This window comes from Mobula hypostoma, chromosome 22 (assembly GCF_963921235.1).
Source record: "Mobula hypostoma chromosome 22, sMobHyp1.1, whole genome shotgun sequence".
NCBI lineage: Eukaryota > Metazoa > Chordata > Chondrichthyes > Myliobatiformes > Myliobatidae > Mobula > Mobula hypostoma.
Genome location: NC_086118.1, coordinates 53713304 through 53723534, shown reverse-complemented (window position 1 = coordinate 53723534; position 10231 = coordinate 53713304). Strand labels below are relative to the sequence as shown.

General features: G+C 41.7%; 1 protein-coding gene across 4 annotated transcripts in view; it reads right to left on the bottom strand.

The window, feature by feature from the left end:
- helz (helicase with zinc finger) overlaps positions 1 to 7427 on the bottom strand; it is a 347073-nt gene extending 339646 nt beyond the window's left edge. For all 4 annotated transcript variants that reach the window (XM_063030618.1, XM_063030619.1, XM_063030620.1 and 1 more), the window contains exon 1: positions 7386 to 7427. The gene's annotated coding sequence lies outside the window, so the exon portion shown is untranslated. The remainder of the gene's footprint in view (positions 1 to 7385) is intronic.
- Positions 7428 to 10231: the final 2804 nt, after the last annotated feature.

Here is a 10231-nt window from a genome sequence, read left to right as displayed (position 1 = left end):
AAAGGCCTCACTGAAGTCCACATAGACTGCATTAACCGCCCTGCCTGTGTTGAAATATTTTGTTCCCTCCTTAAAAATAATCAATCAAATTGATCAGACAGCATTGGTCCAGAATTCCCGAATTCCCCAATTACATTTTCTTCTCTTTGATGTGTACAGATGAGAAGTACTCATCTAAGACTCTGCTGTGCCCTCTGGCTCCAGATTGTCCTAATGGTGCTACACACTGCTCTTCAAATTCATTAGTCAAAATATACAGTGGATTAATACAACCTAAGGGCACGCTGGGGGCAGCCCACAAGTGTCACCATGCATACCAGTGCCAACGTAGACTGCCCACCATGTTCAGCCAGTACAATCCGTCTCAGACCTCCTGCTGACCTGGTCTCGCAGACACTGAGCCTCCAACTTCCCCTGTGCACTCGCAGAGACACGTAGATCCAGTCTTTGACCATCGGGCCTCTACTTCTGGACTTCCAGTCAACCTTCAACATCGATCCCCAAGACCATCTTCTAGGAATGAATATCCACCCAGACTTTCCTTCTCCCCAACCCTAACATGGTCACCCATAACGTGGATTAAAAATTGACTTTAGTTCACTACCACTGTTTCACTTTTTGTCTCAGATCTGAAATCATCACTATACAAGATTAACTTAGAATAAACAGATTGTCATCAGCTCATTTTTTTCTGCCGTGACATATGTATACAATATACACAACAGAAAGATATTTGTCCCACTTCATTTTGAGACAGAATCCAAACTGGAAGTTCCAGAAAACTGTGTATGACAAGGGGGCTTTCTATTACGTTCCAGTTGTCTGCATCCTATTATGTATATAATCCACAAAAGTACTAAGAAATGATCTGCAAAGCCATCACCCACTTATTTCAAGAACAATCAGATTGCTGAAAACTAACTTTTTAGACATACAATTTAAAACAACACATTATTCCTTTTGTAGTCCTTCACTTCCGTGCATTATTTATTAAATAAATGTAAATGTTAAATACATATAGAAGCCTGAATGTAATATTACAGGAGAGGGATGTGGATTGTCCATGTGGCTTTCAATCCGATGTCCAAAGTAGCATTGTCCTTCTTGTGCTAGTTCTACAATTCACTGGCTTCAAAAGAGAAATCTGGATTTTTTTTTCCCAGAAGTCAACTCAGAAATCAATCAAAATAGCTATGATGGAGTTTAATCATACAAGCAAAACATTATGTTTCAATTTTAATCAAGATTGACGGGGCAACAGGATGATGTAACACTACTGCGGCACCAGCAGCCTGAGTTCAATCCCACTGCTGTTATGTCAGGAGTTTGTACGTTCTCCCCTTGACTATGTGGGTTCCCTCCAGGTGCTCTTGTTTCCTCCCACATTCCAATCATGTTCAGATTCATAAGTTAATAGGTTACATGGGTGAATTTGGACAAGATTTGCACATTGGGCCTTTTACTGTACAGTATCACTAAATCAATCAATACTACAAGGATGTAATAAATTTTACAGCTATTGCTCTTTGGCAGATCCCTTAAACTACTCATACAATATTACCCATAAGCAATGTCTCAATATTTTCTTACCAATGAAACAGTTACTGAATTTAGATGCATGGATTTACCAAGAACATAGAGAGACAACAACAGAGATCCTAAAAGTGTATATTGAAATACAACAAATACATCCTTAGGTTTAAATGCAACAAAAAAATCTCCTTGGCAACCATTAACAGAGTGTATTTAATGTACCCCAAGATGATTCAAAGGAATATTATCAGAGTTAATTAAGAAGACATTAAGGCAGATGTCCAAGACCATTTTTGAGATGGTTGAGGAAGAGCATTGTTGAGGAAGCAAGATTTAAGAATTGCGTTAATAAAATAGGTAAAGTATTTTGGGGAGAGAATTCCAGAGCTATGCTATAAGTTTACTCAGCATTTCCTCGTGATGCTTAGTTTTGGGCCTAATAGCAATAGAAATTTTTCAGGAAAAAAGATTTGGAAATAAGTTTCAAAAGACAACATGCTTGACAATTCAGTCAATTACAAAACACAAATGCATAATCAAGAATACTCCTGTGGGTCAATGTTGCAAGCTCAGATGAGCTAAAAAGTGGTGGCAAAAGCATTAATACACTTTTACAATAAATACTGGCCAGCTGGTGGCGTAGCGGCATCAGCACCGGACTTTGGAGCGAAGGCTCCCGAGTTCGAATCCAGCCGGCTCCCTTGCACGCTGTCCATCTGTGCTGGGTTGAGCGTCAAGCTAGCAACTCAGCCTCGTAAAAATAAGAAAGCCTGCTAAAAAACGCCAGTGTCCCGATGACCCCGCTCGGAGTTAAGGGCTTTCTTCTTCTAAAAACAATAAACTACAACATCATAGATTTTAAAAAGGACACTATTAAACATTTTACCATTTCTTTACTCCTTGTAGTTCTCTGCAAAGAGATAGCAAAATTGTCCTGAATGTAATTAATTCACACTGTATGATGTAATAATTGATAATGCAGGTAAAATGAACAGAAAACAAGAAACTTCAATACAGTTTACATTTCTGAATGAAGCTTGTCCATCTCAGATTATTTTCATCACTGACTTTCAACCAATTGTATTTCAACCTCTATCATAGGTTTTATCTGGACAGAATTTTTAAACTATATTGGTACAAGTAAAACCTGATGCTGCTTCATGCTTTATATGGCTCACTGCCACAATAAGTTCATACAATCAAATGAAAACTAGTGGCATAAGCCAAATGACATTGCACGAGAAAGCCTGCACTAATTTCAGAGAGTACTTTCTTGGCTGTAATGTATCGAACAAATAAAGAGGAGATGGAAGATGGCAGCAAGAGGTATCTCGGTGGAGACAGTACGTGGAAAGGAGAAACTGAAGAACTGCAAAACACAGGACACAAAGAACAAAAGCAAAATACAACAGCAGCTATTGAAAGCAGGAACAGAAAGTGGCAGAGAAAAGAGAGACTTTGTAATTCTGACTAGAAAACTGGGGAAAATACACATGTAAAAATAAACTCACAAATCCTGCAGAAAATACTGTAAAACTGCAGAGAGCTCAAAACAACATCTGCTCAATGACAAAGTAATACTGAACTCCAGGAAATTATACCTGGTATGACAAATACACGTTAAAACACCTCCCATCCATCATGCACTGTATGCACAGAATTTCTGCATTCTTTTTCAACTATTCCCATGTACACAGCATCTTTAACAAAACAAAAGATGCTGATATACTTCACAGAATGAGAATAAGGCACAGAAGATGGGCAATTGCATCATGCCAGCCAGCCAGCAAATGAGCCACTTTAATCATAGTCTGGGAGAAAACAGTTTCCATTGATCATCCAAGCATCTTTCCACCAGCCTTCCAAGAAGAGAGTTAGAGACTCTCAGTACTGTTTAGGTGCACATACCTTATTCTCATCTAATTTTTCCACCAATTAGCAGATTTTAATCTTTAGTTATCAATCTCTCTTCAAAGAGGAAAAGGATGTACCTTTCCACCACTCAATCAAAAATTTCCCCACCATTCTTGTTCCAAATCAAATGACCCAGGTTCACCTTTTCAGGTGTGCCATTGAATAAAATAACCATGCAGAATCCTGCGGAATGTTAGAACTGAATGTGAGATCAAATGTTTAAAGAGAACAGGAATTTAAAAACTGTCTTGAAGAGGGCAAATTTAAGGCAGGGAATTTCAAAGCCAAAAGCCTTCAAAACTGATGACGTGGTTACAATGGGAAACCCTCAAGTTGCCAAATTAACAAAGCAGATATTTTGCTGGAAAACACGGCTGGAATACATGACAGCAAATAGTCAAGGGTGTTGATTAAGCTGATAATTGAGGTGTTGCTTCACTTGAAGTCAGCACTGGCTGAAAAGCACAAAAGTAAAAGCTACCATGTGGCTGAATTTTGGGGCAGATATCTCAATTTCCTATTTGACCATGGATGCTCCCAAAGTGCAACTTGAACATGTTCTCATTTTTTGTACCATCTTACATCAGAAATGAGGCAGCAATCAGAAGATTATGGTGCCCTGTTGACTACAAGACAAAATAGAGTATTTCCAGAAATATCTGAATCACAAATGTTCATAGTCATATTTAAAATAAAATCAAGCGATACAGATTGTGTTAATTGATGTTGTGTTTCTTAAATTAAGGGGCATACCATAGCCAACAATTGGCTACATATTTACAAAGATCAGTTTAATCTTCCATATAGTTTTTTTGTGCCCCCTCCCCATCACTGTGAAAGTCAAACAACATGCAACACAACTTTACATTGAACATCTTTACATTCAATGCATTCGAGAGAAAACATCATTAGCTTGGGCTTCATTTACCATTTTGCTGATCAGCTCTTACTAATCACTAAATTGGCAGCAAAGAATACATTTAATTAATATTACTTGTAATTCTGCTTCTTGATTCCAATTATTTTGAGTGTGGAGAGTAAATATGTTGAGCTTCAGCACAAGGGACACTGAGGTTAAAACGATATAGTATTGGAGTTCTCAGATCACTTCATAGGTCTCTTCTCCCCACAAAACTGGACAGAAATAGTCAAGTGTAGCTCTGGGAGTGATGACATGATCAAAGAAAAACCACCTTTGATGTTTTGAGCAGAGAATGAGGAAGGAGGAGCTAGGAGGGTGGAGGCAATGACTTGTGCTCCAGGAGAAATGTACAGGTACAAATCACAAACAAATTAAGCAATTTATTGACCAGTGCGTCAATGAATACATGACATGAAACCATCCCAAACCAGTCACAGTAAGATAATCATTCACAATTATGGTCCCAGCTGAGGTAGCAGATGAGTACTCTATAATTGGCCTCAATAATTCTTCAGTTTAGCAACAGCAAGTACAGTGGATCACCAATGTTATATGTCAGAGTAATATGATGCTGATTCATGGGCTTAATTGCATGTCAGGAAAACAAGCTAACAGAAATCAGTTCTTTGCCAGGAAAGGATCAGTGGGGAAATGAAGAAACAGGAAGACAAAAATTCAACATCGACCACAAACACACTTCCCCACTAACTGGTTAAAGAGCCAATTTCAAAAGCACTGAGTTACTTCACCTGCACACAGGTGGACAGCACAGTTCAAACACCTGTTTTACAAGCTGCAAATGGTTCCTCTTAATGGACATGAACTAAGGTTCTACTCTTTCATGAGTTACGAATAGCCATTAAATCACTGAGCAGGCAAACATTTGGAGGCACTTCCACAAATACAACTAGCAAAGACTGCTTGCAGTGGTCAGAAGCAAAGGAGTCTCGCATCTGGGGACAACCAAAGCAGCAGAAATAATGAAATTGGTTGAAAATTAGTCCTTAACAAATTATTGCACCCAGCATATTAAAATATTTATGTAACATACACTATTCCCAAGCATTATGTAAAAAAGACATTTTATAATATTTCAAAGTGATGGTAACCAGAGTATAATGTAGTCAAATGCAGGGTCAAAAGGCAGAGAAGTGATAGCAGAGAAAAGGAATTCTGGAGAAGTGAAGGAGAAGCTGAAGTTCACAGAGTGTAAACACACAGCCCCAACTTCTAAATCTCAAGTCCTTTCAACTGTTTGAAAATATGTGCCAAGTCATCAATAAAATGGCGAGGAAAAATAATTAGGCGTTCTCTCTTTTACCACCCCCCCCCCTTGTTTACTGGATAGAATACACAAAAACCTGGTTCAATCTATCTCACTGCGAGAAGACCACTGAACGGAACCCTTATTTCAAAATCTACCTCAATGTGGCCTTGCACTTTCTTGTTTGCTTGGACTGCACTTTCTCTGTAACTGTAACACTTTATTCTGCACTGTGTTGTTGCTTTTCCCTTATCACTGTATTACCTCAATGTTCGGTGATGAAATGTGTAGAAATGGCACGCAATACAGGTTTTTTTTTAAAAACTGCACTCCAGTGTGTGTGACAATAATAAACCAATTTCACCAAGTTGGCAGCATGCATGTTTAAGAGCTTAAAATAAATAGTGTCACTCACTCAGATACGTGGGAGGCAGGGCAAAATCAATAGAAATTCAAGATTTGCACTGTTAGATCTAAAAAAGCATTAAGATATTCGAAGATTAACAAAGACATCTCATTTTAAAATGTGAAAAGAAACACAAAAGTATTGACTGATTGGTTTATTATTTTCACATGTACTGAGATTCAGTAAAACTCGTCTTGCCGACTGGCCATGCAGATCAATTCATCACAACTGTGTACTGAGGCAGAACAAGGGAAAAGTACAGAATAAGGTGTAAGATTGCAGACAAAGTGCAGTGTAGGTAGACAGTAAGGTGCAAGGACAAGGTAGATTACAAGGTCAAGAACATTTTCTCATTGGTGATCACAATCATCAGGTTAGTTTACCTGACAAGTTATCGTTGGACTCTATCAGTGGAGATGTGATAGGACTGGTAATGGATTCCTACCTCAGAACAAGTGTGCAAGCCACATGTTGTTCTGTGCCTGCATGAAGAGCCAGAAAAGAACTTAAGGAGAGCAGGGTGGCAAAACAGGTTAAGCAAAATAGAACCATCAGTGTTAAAATCAGGTTTATTATCATTGACATACATCATTAAAATGTGCTGTTTTATAGCAGCAGGACAGTTCACAAAAACAAATGAAGAGTGTAAAAGACAAATAACAAGGTAGTGTTCAGGACCATTCAGAAATCTGAGGGAAAGAAGCTGATCTTAAAACGTTGAGTGTGGCACAAGACTGCTGTGGGAAAACCTACTTTACACAAGTGTCATTTACATGCCACAAAGTTATTATTCTTTGGTTACGAACTTGTTAAGTGCGGAGTATTAAAGGTGTGTTCCAGTTGTAAACAAGCAGTGTTCCCACATCAGACTCACAGTGTATAGAGGAAGGATTAAGGAGTAATAGACTTCCATCTGATCTCTCCCCTTCAGCCCCCAGACACAGTCCTAACCCTAACCCTCATTGTACCCCCACTCCTACCCTTAGGTACCCGCATTGACTCCCACCGCCCCCTCCCCCTCTTGTTTACACGTTACACACTCTGGCCGAGACAGGCGGAGAGCGGACAGTTGCAGAGGCTGAGATAACTCGGAGGCCCGGCAAGTCGGCTCCTGGGCCTGCGGAACCGGGTCTGGGATTCAGACGGCGGCCACCCCGCTGCCCCCATCCCCCGCCTCCCGTTCAAACAACAACAGACTGACAGCTGCCGCCCGCCCACCAGGTGGTGGCGGGCCGCCTCCCCGCGCCTCGCTGCTCCCCCTCCGACACCCCTCGCACGTCTTCCCAGAGGCGGCGGGAGAGTAGCGAGCACCGGGCCGGCGTAATTGGACACAACTCCGCACCTACCTTCCCCTTCACTTTTACGCCATCTTGGATCCACTTGTCAGCGTCCCCCAAAGGCATTGTGGGTAATTGACCTTCGGCCACGCCTCCGTGGCCTGGCACTGCGCATGCGCCGCCGCCTCTTCCCTCCCTCCCGGACGCTAGGGGAGATGGGGTTTGAACAGGTAGGAGTGCGGACATGTTAACACCTGGGTGTCAAATGCAGAGTGCAGAGGTTTCCGCAGCTGAATGGGGCAACATCTGGAAAGGTTCAGAGTAAATTTATTATCCAAGTATATATATGTCACCATGTACAACTCTAAGATTCATTTTCTTGCGGGCATACTCAATAGAATGATAACCATAATAGTCTCAGTGAAGATTGCACCATCTTGGGTTCAACCAGTGCACAAAGGACAACAAAAATGCAAATACGAAAAAATATATAATAAATAAATAAATAAATAAGCAATAGGAACGGAGAACATGTGATGAAGAGCCCTTCAAAGTGAGTCAAAAGGTTGTGGGAACATTTTGGGGATGAGGCAAGTGAAGTTATCTTCTTTCGTTCAAAAGCCTGATGGTTGAGGGGTAATGACTGTTCCTGAGCCTGGTGACATGGGTCCTGAGGCTCCTGTACCTTCTTCCTGATGGCAGCAGCAAGAAGAGAGCATGGCCTGGGTGGTGAGGATCACTGATAGTGGATGCTGATTTCCTGTGACAACAATCCGCTGCAGATGTGCTCAACGGTGAGCAGGGTTTTACCTGTGTTGGACTGGGCCAAGCCACGACTCTTTTGTAGGATGTTTCATTCAAGGGCATTGGTGTCTCCGTACCCAGCTTGATGCAGCCAGTCAATATACTTCTCCATTGCACATCTGTAGAAGTTTGTCAAGGTTTCAGATATCATGCCAAATCTTCACAAACTCCGAAGAAAGTTGGGGAGCTTCCATACTTTCTTCGTAATTGCACTTACGTGCTGGGTGCTGGACAGGTCCTCCAAAGTGTTAACTCCTAGGAATTTAAAGCTATTGAAGAACTTAAAGGTTGAAGAGGATCACTCAGATGCAGAGAGTGCGAGTAGTAGGTAGGATAGCGGATGAAGCAGCAGTTGGTGAGAGGACAACTCATGATGCAGATGGAGAGATCTCATAAAATTACTGACATTGCCACATAAGAAGGCCCATGGGGTCCATGCCATTCTAGTGGAACAAGCCAGTCAACCCTATTCTTTTCCTATTTTCCTTTTGAAATAATCGATTTTTTCAAAGACTAGCTTTTATTTGTAACATGTACATCAAAACATGCAGTAAAATGCATTGTTTGCATCAAATCAAATCAACAAGGATTCTACTGGGCAGCCGGCAAATGTCGCCATGCTTCCAGTGCCAACATAGCATGCCCACAACTCACTAATCCTAACCTGTGGGAGGAAAGCAGAGCACCCAGATAACATAGGGTAACCTAGATCACGAGGATAACATTCAAACTCCTTACAGCCAGTGGCAGGATAATTGTTTCTATCAGTCCTGTGAGCATTGAGTTCAAGGTCATTACTGTATGCTATGTTAAAAAATAAATTGATCTTCACATTACTCCTCTTTATTTGAGCCAAAACCTGAAAATCTACTCTCCTAATCTTCTAATCCTTGTACTAAAGCTGATGGCAACAGCTTTACTTAGCCTACTATTGTATATCTAAATCTATCATAATCCTGGACACTTTTACCAAATCTTCTCTCAACCTCCTTAGTTCTACGAAGAACAAACTCAGCTAAAATCCTCAAACACGAGGAAATCTGCAGATACTGGAATTTCAAGCAAGCGGAACAAGTGCTACACATGCCCTTACACTTCCTCCCTCACCACCATTCAGGGCCCCAGACACTTCACCTGTGAGTCGGCTGGGGTGATATACTGTGTCCGGTGCTCCCGATGCGGACTTCTATACATTGCCAAGACCTGACACAGGCTGGGAGACCATTTCGCTGAACGCCTATGCTCTGTCCTCCAAAGAAAGCAGGATCTCCCAGTGGCCACACATTTTACTTTCACGTCCCATTCCCATTCTGATACGTCTATCCACGGCCTCCTCTACTGTCAAGATGAAGCCACACTCAGGTTGGAGGAACAACACCTTATATTCTGTCTGGGTAGCCTCCAACCTGATGGCATGAAGATTGACTTCTCTAACTTCCGCTAATGCCCCACCTCCCCCTCATACCCCATCCGTTATTTATTTATTTTTTACTATTATTAATTTTTCTCTCTCTCTCCTTTTTCTCCCTCTGTCCCCCTCACTATGCTCCTTGCCCATCCTCTGGGCTTCCCCCCTCCCCCCTTTCTTTCTCCCTAGACCTCCTGTCCCATGATCCTCTCATATCCCTTTTGCCAATCAACTGTCCAGCTCTTGGCTCCATCCCTCCCCCTCCTGTCTTCTCCCATCATTTCGGATCTCCCCCCTCCCCCTCCCACTTTCAAAGCTCTTACTAGCTCTTCTTTCAGTTAGTCCTGACGAAGGGTCTCAGCCCGAAACGTCGACTGCACCTCTTCCTATAGATGCTGCCTGGCCTGCTGCATTCACCAGCAACTTTTATGTGTGTCAGGTAAAATCCTACACCCCCAGGTCCAAAATTCAAAAGTTCAAAGTATATGTATGTCACCATATATAACCCTGAGATTCATTTTCTTTTGGCAATACCCACGGTGGGCTTCACAGCTGAACAGGTGAGAAGACAGCTGAAACATCTCAACCCAAGCAGGGCTGCAGGACCAGATGGTGTCAGTACCAGGGTGCTCAAAGCCTGTGCCCCTCAGCTATGTGGAGTACTTCGCCATGTATTCAACATGAGCCTGAAGCTCCAGAGGGT